The sequence below is a fragment of the Grammomys surdaster genome, unplaced genomic scaffold (assembly GCF_004785775.1).
Source record: "Grammomys surdaster isolate TR1022 unplaced genomic scaffold, NIH_TR_1.0 126398, whole genome shotgun sequence".
In the NCBI taxonomy this organism is placed as follows: domain Eukaryota; kingdom Metazoa; phylum Chordata; class Mammalia; order Rodentia; family Muridae; genus Grammomys; species Grammomys surdaster.
This window is the reverse complement of record NW_021621192.1, coordinates 4,348,033-4,359,308: the sequence shown is the minus strand read 5'-3', so window position 1 is coordinate 4,359,308 and position 11,276 is coordinate 4,348,033. Positions and strand designations below refer to the sequence as shown.

At 43.7% G+C, this 11,276-nt stretch overlaps 1 non-coding gene across 1 annotated transcript; it reads right to left on the bottom strand.

The window, feature by feature from the left end:
- Positions 1-429: 429 nt before the first annotated feature.
- LOC114614700 lies at positions 430-536 on the bottom strand. The gene has a single exon (XR_003710371.1). It is a non-coding gene; the product is annotated as a U6 spliceosomal RNA (small nuclear RNA).
- Between the last annotated feature and the right edge of the window lie 10,740 nt (positions 537-11,276).

The following is an 11,276-nucleotide window of genomic DNA, read 5'->3' as shown; positions in this document are numbered from 1 at the left end:
TGGGGAGGGAGCAGATGACTTTGAGATGAACACCTCATGGGCTTTCCCCACCCATGTCACCCATGTTTGTTGTCCTGGTTCTGCTCATATTTAGGCAATAATGATACAAGCTTACAGGGGGGTAGTTTCTGATGTTACTAGGGGACACAGTCTCACAACATCCCACAGAAAACCCCCTGATCCTTCACACACACACACACACACACACACAGACACACACACACCCGACTTCCATAATGTTCTCTTAGATGCAGGAATTTCTTTTGTAGACATATCCATTGGGAATGGACTCCACAACCCTGCATTCTGATTGACTGCAGTTTTCAGTAATGGCCTCCATCTGTTAAAAGTTTCCTTGAGGAAAGATGAACACTACACTTAACTCTGGGTATAAGAACAAATACTTAGGAAGTAGGGATTATGCTGACTTAGTGTATGGAACACTTCATGAATTCCCATGTCTTCCTTGCGCAGGGAACATGCTAATGGTCTCTAGGTCGTTCCAATTTTCCTATGCATGCTGCTGGAGTGAGCGTGGTAAGGGAGGTTTTTAATACAAAGGATGAGCTAGTGGACATATATGAAGGACACTGGAGGGAGATCTTTGTCAAAGTAAAATGGTCATCTGTTTATCAGTTGGTGCTCTCTGAAATTGGGCTCCTCACACAGGTGCCCCACTCCCTTTTTTTTTTTTTTGATGGTCATATGGAAGTCCTTAGCCCATGAAGAAAGGCATTAGTGGCTTACAAAATTTATATTTTATAAGATATATATCTTAAGGAGAATTTTTTTGAAGTAAATATGCTAAGAAGGGGAGATCAGGAGCCAGGAGTCACAAAGGAAGCCTGCCTAAATTCCAGATACGCTAAAAGGAACTCCAGTACCACTGTAGAGCGCTGTCCCGGCTGCCATATACATACATATATATATATATATATATATATGTGTGTGTGTGTGTGTGTATGTGTGTGTGTGTGTGTGTGTGTGTGATTCAGCTCTTCATTACTGTAACGTTGAAGGGGAAAGGTTTATTTTGACTTATGGTTTCAAATATTTAAATCTTTGATGGTTTAACTCTTTTGGGTCTTTGGCGGCACAGTATGTGAGGGCAGGATCACATGGTACAGGAAGCCAGCTCACCTAATGGTGATCAGAAAAAGACAGGAAGGGCCTGGATCTCAATATCCCCTGAAAGGCATGTGCTATTTAGTGCTAATTATCAACTTGACAGAATCTAGAGTCACCTAGGAATCAGGTCCCTGGATGGTGTGCTGGTGAGGGATTTCCTTTTTTTTTTAATTATCTTAATTGATGTAGACCCATTGTAATAGCAGCTAGGACCATTCCTGGGCAGGTAGATGGTCCTAGACGGTTTTTTAAAAAAGGGGAGAAAGTGAGCTGAGTACCAGCAAGCATACACTCTGTGCTCTCTGTGCTCTCTGTTTCTCTTTGTGGACCTCAGTGACCACCTGCTCTTATCTCCTGCCACCCTAGCTCCCCTGTCGTGATGCTTTGAACTGTGAGCTAAAACCAACCCTTTCTCCCTTAAGGGGCTTTTGTCAGGATATTCTGTCACAAGAAAAGAAGCTAAGACATCACATAAACTCCTCTCAAAGGCTCTGGCCCCTCCCAGCCACACCACATGCTGGAGACCACACCTTTTACACGTGGACTTTGGGGGACGTTTACACTTTAAACAGTAGTGCATTCTGTATTAATGGACCAGGGAAGAGGCACACTCTTCTATGGCAAAAATCTGCTACACCAGGTACCTACCACCTGCCAAAACAAGCTTCTCTCTCCTATTTTCCATAAAGAAAATTATTCGGTTATTTTATTGCGGTTATTTTGTCTGCTCTAATTTTAAAATTATAAAAATTATAACTTGAAAATAATGTTTAAACCAAAGCAGGAAAATCGAGACAAGTGTTTCTTCCCACTTATTTCTTTGCCTCAGCTGAATTCTGGAAGTTTCAAGACTATTCAGGGCAGAGAAAAGGGCTCTGTTGCTCATTGTGTCCCTCAAGAGTCTTCTTAGTTTTTTGGGTTTTGTTTCTGGTTTTTTTGGTTTTTTTTTTAATCAAAGCTTTTTTCAGGAAGGGGAGTTTCTCTTTCTCCAGATTCCACCTCAGGTGTTTCTACATTCCAATTCCCACAAATAATGTGTCTTGTACCTAAGGTGCAGTTAAATTGATGAAAACAGGGCGAACCACACATTAGTGTGCGCATAACTGGTGTATACACCAGTTAGCTATTACTTTGGGGGGGAGGAGGCACCATCCTAATTGTAGGGGAGCTTTGGCAATGGCAGAGTAGAAGAGTACCTTAGTTGTAGCTATGTCAGCAGCTGCTACGAAAGAGCCCAGTACATTTCTGTATGGGAAGATGTAATCACTGTGTTCTTTATAAAGACAAAATTAAAATAAATACTTTTTTTTTCTAGAGACAGACTTCCTCAAGAATCCTGGCCTCTCTCTACTCTATCAAGCCCACTGTAGATACAAGTAAGATCAGAATATGGAAAATTCCCGGCTCCACTGATCCATTTCGGATGCTTCTTGTTGGCAAAACATCAGGAAAAAAAAAAGTTTTGTGACACACGAAGGATGGTCTTAACTCTTGTCAGCCTCTTCGAAAAGAGCAAGCTTGTAATTTCCTAATGCTCAGACACGGCACCCACAGTTGTTCTTCCTGGGAAAACACCAATGTATAAAATTCACTGTAGAGCTGTTGCCCTAAGGTACATCAGTGCTAAACTGACCCAGCAGGGTCATGGGCGGAAGCTCTTAAAGGAGAAGAATGCTTTAAAGATAAGTTTTTTTATGCCTAACCTAAATCTTTCACTTCCTCTCACAAGAGAAAAAGCAGATGTTCAGTGCAGGGTAGGGGATGGAATGGAGGAGGTGCAGGAAGCAAAATAAGTTGTGGTCCAACCTACTCTTTAAAACATTAGCCATGTGCTCACTCTCTCTTCCATGTCAGTGCTTAGAATGCCAGCCCAGAATATCTCCATCCTCACCTGCAGATCAATGCCTCATGCCTCCCACACGCTGCTTTTACTCTGGAGACTCAAAAAATAAAAACAAAATTTTTTTTTTAATTAAAAGCATGGTAAGTAATACATGAGCCATCTTCTCAACAAAGGACTCTGGCTCAATGACGCTGGCTCCAGTAGACATACACAAGGGATAAAAGATTCATTCAAACCCTTTCCTTAAGCCAGACACAAAGTTACCCCAAAATGAATCAGAGCTTTCATCTACGTATAAGAAAAAAAAACTATACATTTTTAGGAGAAAATGATTACTCTCTTTGGTTCAACTATAATTTTCAGTTAAAACACAATTCATAAACAACAACAACAAAAAGATTGGTGAGCTGTACTGCATCAAAATGTTAAAGCTTTAAAAAAGGAAAAAGATAGAAGCCTGGAGAAGTACTTGCCAATCATGCATCTGTTAAGAGAGTTGCATTCAGATTACATTCGGATTACCTCTTACAGCAGAGGTAAGAAAGGCCCGATTTTTATAATATGCAAAGGGTTTTTTTTTAACTCCAAAGGAGCTACATAAATGGCCAGCAAATTCAAGAAAAGATGCTTATCAACTCTTATAACTACAGAAATTCAAACAAAGTGGAAAGGAGACCCACTGAAGCAATACAGCAATCTGTCCCCAAGGACAGATAATGACAAGTTTTAGCAAGGACACAAAGAACCAGGATCCTCACACACTGCTGATGTAAATGTAAAAGAGTAGGCAGCTCTTTTGGAAAAGTAGGCAGGTCTTTTTGTTTGTTTTTTTGTTTTGTCTTGTTTTTCAATGTAATATTTGTATTGATTCTTCAGGAACTTCACATCATGCACCCCAATCACACCACCCACCCCCCAGGCCTTCCAAACCCATCTCCCACACCTATGGCCTCTCCCCCAAAAATAGAAAATTAAAATAGAAAGTATGTCCGATTTCTGTTATCTATATACTCACTGGAGCATGGTCAAACTCTCAGTGGCTGGCCCCTTAAACAAAACTGAGTCCCTCCTCTCTCTCACCCCCACCAGAAGTCTTTAGTTGTGGAGAGCTATACTTCAGCATCCTTATCTCAGAGTTCTCTTAGATGGTTTCCTGTCAGATCTGTTCCTTTTTTTCCAGGGCTGGGGGTTGAGTGGGGATAAGGGTTGTCACCGAAGCCTTCCACGTTCCTCTTTCTCAACTGTGCATCTGCACTCATCGATATCACTGCAAAAGTAGCTTCTCTGCTCTTTCTAATCATCGGGAGCACCGATCATGGGCCTCCACACGGGTTTTGGTGACAGCACACGATTCCAGGCTGCGGTAGGACCGTGGACCCAGACAGGGCCCTCCGAGGCAGCAGGGGTTTGGTGGGGGGAAGGAGGACCATGGAAATCAGAAAGGCCTCAGGTGGCAGCACAGGCCACCCACATCAAAATGGCCCACAGCGGCAGCAAGGCCCAAAGACATTAAATGGCTTCAGGCAGCAGAACAGACCATAGACATCCTCAGGGCCTTTGGTGGTAACACCCGCCACAGATATTAACACAGACCCAGCTGCAGTAAGACCCTGAATCCAGACAAAGCTTTTAGCAGCAGCATGGACCCAAACAGGACCATTGCTTCAGGTGGCAGCACAGGCCATTCAGAACACCATAGCCCCCGTGGAAGTGCCAGACCACTGACATCAACATGGCTTCACACTGAAGCACAAACCACAAACATCCGAATGGCCCTCGGTGGTAACCTGGGCCACAGACATCAATCCAACACGCCTCCCACCGTGGGCGCACTATTAGGACCACCAACCCACTCATGGCCCTCAGTGGAAGCATTGATCATGGCTTCAGCATGGCCTCAGGTGGCTACATAGGCATCAACATGATGGAGCATGACTTCACATCAGTGGCACCGACAGAGTACAGCTTCATCATGGCCTGGGGTAACAGCATGGACCACAGATACCTACATGGCCTCCGGTGGCATTAAGGACCACGGTGATCCTTTTTAGGAAGTCCAATGCCGAAACTGAACCATTCCTCATCTCAGACCTCCATCGTCGCCCAGAGCCAGGGTGATCCTGAGATCTCGGAGGGAAGTCTGTATCTGTTTAAGCTCCAGGAGGTTGCCCCACCAACCCACTGACCCCACTAGGCAATGACATGTGGAACTCGGCCTTCTCCCACGTATGTCATCGCCGATGCACATCCAGTTCCCCTCTCTCCACAGCACACCTACAGCTCCATTGTTCAATCTGTCCCACCTCTCCATCAGTTACTTGTTCATCTTCGTGGTGCCTGCTGTCTATGCCACAAGGTAGGGCAGCCTCACAGGTTTTGTTTTCAATTGAACATAAATTAACAATAAGATTCCACAGTTCTACTTTGTCCTACTGAACAGGAATACGGAGCTGGGGATTCAGCATGGTTAACAAAGTGCTTGCCTAGTATGTTTAAGGACCTGGATTCAATCCCAAGTCTTGACTTAGGTTTGGTCCTCAGTTGGGGTTGGAGGTATGGGAAACAAATTTACAATAACACCAACAACAAAGTACAAGGTCATCCTAAGCTACATAGCAAGTTCAAAGCCAGTCTGTGCTGTGTGACTTTGTATCAAACAGACAGAAAGAAGACTCAGGAAATGTCCTCATTAAATTAATTAAAAACAGAACACGAACACACACACACACACACAAATACCCCTTGTGTGTGGTGGCCTGCTTATATTTCAGCCTCAAAAGGCAGAAACAAGGAATCCTCAGAGCAAGCTAGCTACAACCAGTTGGTGGTGGTGGACACTCAGGAAGCAGAGGCAGGGATCTCTGAATTCAAGGCCAGCCTGGACACAGATCGAGTTCAGGGACAGCTCAGGGTTATACAGACAAACCATGTTTCAGGGAAGAAAAACAAAGTAAATAAACAAAACAAAGAAACAAGCTGACTGCAAATCTAGCTACACTGGCCAGCTCTGGGTTAGATTGAGAAACCCTACCCCAGTGAATAATATCAAAAAAAAAAAAATGATGGAGGATGATTCCTGATATCAGTATCGGGCCTCTGCACAGACGCGTGCACACCCAGGTATACAAATACACCCAAAACATGTACATACATACGTATACTGCACACACTCAAAACTGGAAAAATAATAAAAGAATAAAAAAGGGAGAAGTAAGATGTGTCTCAACATAAACTTGATTCATAGAAACATTGCTGATACTGTCCAAAACTTGGAAACAGTCCAGTGGCATGTCAAAGACGAACTACAAACAAGTCTATCCATACGATGGAGAGTTCGACATCTCTTGTCAGACACTGGGCTCTAATGAAATAAGCAAGTGGGAAAAATAGCTCTGTACTAGAAGACATATCCCAAATAGGGCAGATCTAGAGACAGGGTAGACTGGGGGTGACAGAGACTTAAGAAGAGGGTTCTATGGGGGCATGGCGAAAATATCATGAAAGAGAATTATGATGGTAGCAGCCAAACTCTGAGAATTTAATAAAAATCACAGGATTGGACAGCATAGGCGGATGGGTCAGTCCCTGAAATCCTAAAACATAAGTGTGCTTAGGTGTTCAGTAGTGCTCAGTAGCTCTAACTGGACATGTCCAGACCTGACACTGAGCTATCACTCCTGATGGAAACCAGCCATCCAGGCAAGACTACATCTCTACCAAAAAGAATGGCTGGTACCTTCCTATATGTCAAGAATAGCTACATCTAACCAGATCTGAAAACACAGGCCTATCATCTCAGTTCCTGGGGAAGGTGAGGCAGGAGAATGGCCAGGTCAAGGCCTGCCTGGTCATCTTAGCAAGACCCTGGCTCAAAGCAAAAGGTTAAAAGTGGGGGAGAGATAGCTCAGAAGTAGAGCACTCACCCTGGATGCAATCCCTAGTACTAAAAAGATGAGCAGGGGCTAAGGAGAGAGTCACCCAGACCAATCGGAGCACATATCCTGCCTTAAACTTAAGGGAGTAACAGGACAACATTCACCTTCATTTAACAGTTAGAATTGACCCTTGGGGAGCCAACTGTTTGACAGCAGGCTATTTAATGACAGAAAGAAAGAAAGAAAGAAAGAAAGAAAGAAAGAAAGAAAGAAAGAAAGAAAGAAAGAAAGAAAGGAAAAGAGAAAGAGAGAGGGAGGGAGGGAGAGAGGGAGGGAGGGAGAGAGAGAGAGAGAGAGAGAGAGAGAGAGAGAGAGAGAGGAAGAAAGAGAGAAAGAAAATAAGTAAATAATAAAGTCTTCATAAGACCTGGCAATGTTGCTCAAAATGTATTCTGCAACGATTTTATTCTTTCTCTCGACCACAACAAAACCTGATTCAAAATGGAAAAAGGACTTTCACAGACATTTCCCCAAAGAAAATATACTAACGGCCTATTAGAACATGAAAAAAATGTTCAGCATCACTAAATATTAAGTATGCAAATCATAACCACAGTAAGCTACTGCGTTATCCTAGGCGCTTGGCTACCATAAAACACAGAAAATATCAAGTGTTGGCGTGGAGGTAGAGAAACTGGGATCTTCTAGCACTCAGAGGGATGAAACATGATACAACTGCTGAGGAACAGAGTCCTGCAGTTCCTTAAAAAGTCTGTCCAGCAGAGGCTTGAGCAGACAGCCTTGCATCTGTCTTTATAGACACAGTTCACAACAGACAGAAGGTGGGAAGCACCCGCACACACCCCATAGCAGGATACAGGCTAAGCCCAGCATGGCACACCTGTACCCACAGGTTAGTGTGACTCAGCACTTTACCTGAAAGGATTTCTGGCATATGCTCCAACTTGGAGAGACTTTAAAGAAATTATGCTAAGGGAAATAAGCTAATCAAAAGAAGGCAAATACTGTAGAATTCCATGTCTGAAAGGTACTTAGAGTCATCAAATTAATGCACACACATAGAATGGTGGTTTCCAGAAGCTAGGAGTGGGGCAAGGGGGGAGCAAGCTGTTTCACCTTGGAGTTCAGTTTTACACAATGAAAAAGAAATCTGAAGATAATCACACACACACACATACACACACACACACACACAGTAAATCATCTAAACACAAATGAACTGCACTTTTAAGCGGGTGTGTAATAAGATTCATATATATCTTACTGTACATATTTTTTTAATTTTTAAAAATTTTTATATCAGGCCATAAATTTACATTGCACATTATTCTTAATTACTCCATAAGAAAATCATCCTGGGACTAGAGAGATGGCTCAGGGATTAAGTGTACTCACTGGCTGTTCTTCTAGTGGACCCAGGTTCAATTCCCAGCACCCATGTAGTGACCCACAACCATCTGTAACTCCAGTTCCAGGGGATATGATACTCTCTTCTGGCCTTCATGAGCACAAGTTGTATGTACACTTGGTTCACAGACTTAAATGCAGGCAAAACGCTCATACACATAAGCTAAAAAGAAGTACAAATTTTTTAAGAAGAAAAAAAATGTCAACTTGCCAAATTATTGTAATCCAAGCTTCTCTGAGGCAGGAGAACGGCAAGTTCAAGGCCTGCCTGAGCTGAGAAGAAAGTTAAAAACCGTCCTAGATAAGCTAACCAGACCCTATCCCTAAATAAAAAGTTCAAAGGGTACAGGGGAAGAGAGGGATGGTGGGTGCAGTTCCTTGGTAGAATGTGAGTTCAAGACTGATTCCAGCCGGATGCTGAACCCAGCAAGCCAAGCGAGCCAGGCCTGTGGCTTACTTTTAAAACCAATCTTACTTTTTAACTTATCTCTAAGGGCTTTCACCAAAATTTCCCAGACTTGAGCTTTGAGAAATAAATACAGAAACAGTAATACGAGGATGTAAGGTCGCTACCCGGGGAAGACCGTAAATGCTTCAGCGTTTAATATTTTCCAACACCCTTGTCAAGCAGCCAGCCTCATGGGAAGATAGGACCCTCTGGTTAGGTAGCGGTGCACTGGCTGACTATTGGACTTTCAGTGTTTGTAATACAGTGTCCGGCACCCTTCCTGACCAGCAGGAAAGAAGACACAAGACAACCAGTTTCCTTCTCGAGGCAGTTTAATCAGGATTCTTCAAGCTTCTTTTTTCTTCTTCTGGCTTCTCCTCTTCTCTCCCGGCCTCCCTCGGCTCTGACTCTTATACCCAAGCCTCCGCCAATGGCTGGCCGCCACGTGGCCAATCACCATAGGTCCCACTCATGGTGTGTAGATCACACCACTCATAGCACAGCCCCATGCCTAAATATGGAGTTATTTATCACTCCAACAAGGCGGCAGCATGCGGCATCTTTAGGGCCCGGCACTGGCTCTCCACAATACAGAATTCAAAAACAAACAAAAAAAACCACAAACAAACAACGTCAGTGGTGGTCATATTCTGACATAAGGAGAGAGAAAAAGGTATAGACTTCATTCACGGTTGTTTCCCTCTTGCCTCGGCTAACTGAAGCACTGCTGTAGCTGATCTCAACACTGCCTTCAGTAATCTTTCTGTGATCAGTAGATCCTGGTTTAGAATCCAACTGTATTTCTCTGCTCTGCAATACAGACCTTCTTTTCTAGGCCTCTTGACACAGTCACCCTCCTCTCCCTGTTCACGATTGATTTTTCCCCTTCCTGAGACCTGGAGCCCTCCTCAGACTTGGATACCCACTCTCAATCCCTCTCACCAGATGAGGGGGGCAGGGCAAGGTACCTCTTTATCTCTGGACTGAAGATGCAGCATCATGCTTATACTATTAAATGCCCAGAGACGCTAATCGGTGGACTTAGGTACAACTACCTACCTACCTTCTCACTAAACTCAACATTGTTTTAAACTCACTGCAAATCGTTCTGATTTCATGGACCACGGTTGAAGCTCAGAGGTTGTATTTTGTAAAAGTTTCCCTCTTCAGTTTAGGGGCTCATAGATGGATAACCTTGTTACTTCACACTAGGACTCTAAAGATAGGAAAATTGCAAAAGGTGTAATTATCGTTCTCAAATTTAACTCTTTAGTTAGATTATTAAGTAGAGCATTTAGATTCTGAGACAGCAATTTTAAAAGTCTCCTTAAAAGTTTGCATTAGAAAAAAAAAAAAAAACCTGCTTAAAATTGACTCATTCCCATTCAGGGCTGCAGTGCCAGGAGATTCTTCTAAAAGCCTCTTTCAGCCAGGAGCCCAAACATGAATAAATGGCCCCAATGGCTGTGGAGGTGAGATTGTTCTTCCTCTCCCTTCTAAGTGTGCCAGAGTTCTTGGGAGTGCCTCTGCCCCACCCTCCTCTAGCTTCCAAAAACCAACAGGCTATTGCCCAGACTTGCTGGCCTTCTTATTCCGGTCCATTGTAAACCTGCCTCACCAGAGAATTCTGTTCATGGGGTGGTGTCTCTCATGGGGATAGCGTGACCAGAAAGGCATATTCACACACAGGCAGTTTTATTTGTTTCGTGCCCTTAATTATTTAACTGTGGTTGTGGTTTGGGGGGGAGGGGGTGGGGTTGAGGGTAAAGAGGTGGGAAGGGGTTGGTTAAGAGAAGGCTACTGGAGTAGAAGCAAAACAGCCAGAAAAGGTTATGATACTCAACCACACAAAAAACAACTCCATTCCCCCAGCCCACCTCTTCCTCTGCTTCGAGATACAACCACCCAACGCTCATGCCGGAGGAAGAGGAAGGGAGGTCACAAAGAGAAGCAAGGCTTCAAAAACTGCATCTTGAGTCATGACTAATCCGTGTTGTTTTAAGATAATTTGAACAGTCACATTAGTAGAAAGGAAATTAAGACCCAAAGATCTGACAGAGGTTGTGGGAAATCTTGTTGCTGGGAGACAGGAACTCTGGATTTTCTCTTTCTACTAGAGCCTCTCATTGAAGCTGCAGTGTTTCACTGGGGATCTGGGAGGAGTATGCCTTCAGCTGTTAATGTGACCCTCAGAGTAACAGTAGCACTCGTGATACATATTGGGAATGACTTCGGAACCAAACACTCTGGGTAAAGCACTTGTCATAAAAGCATGCTGGCTTGAGTTCAGATCCCCAGAGCCCACACAAAACTGGGCATGATGATGCTGGACACAGTGACAAGATGGGAGTTGGACACAGGAAAGTCCCCAAGAGCTCATGGGCCAGCTGGCCTGGTGTATAAAGTACTAAACAAGAGACTGTCTCAGACAAGATAGAAGGCAAGAACACTGAAGATTGTCCTGTGATCTTTCTGTGTGCACAATGGGAAATATGCTACCATTCTCTCTCTCTCTCTCTCTCTCTCTCTCTCTCTCTCTCTCTCTCTCTCTCTC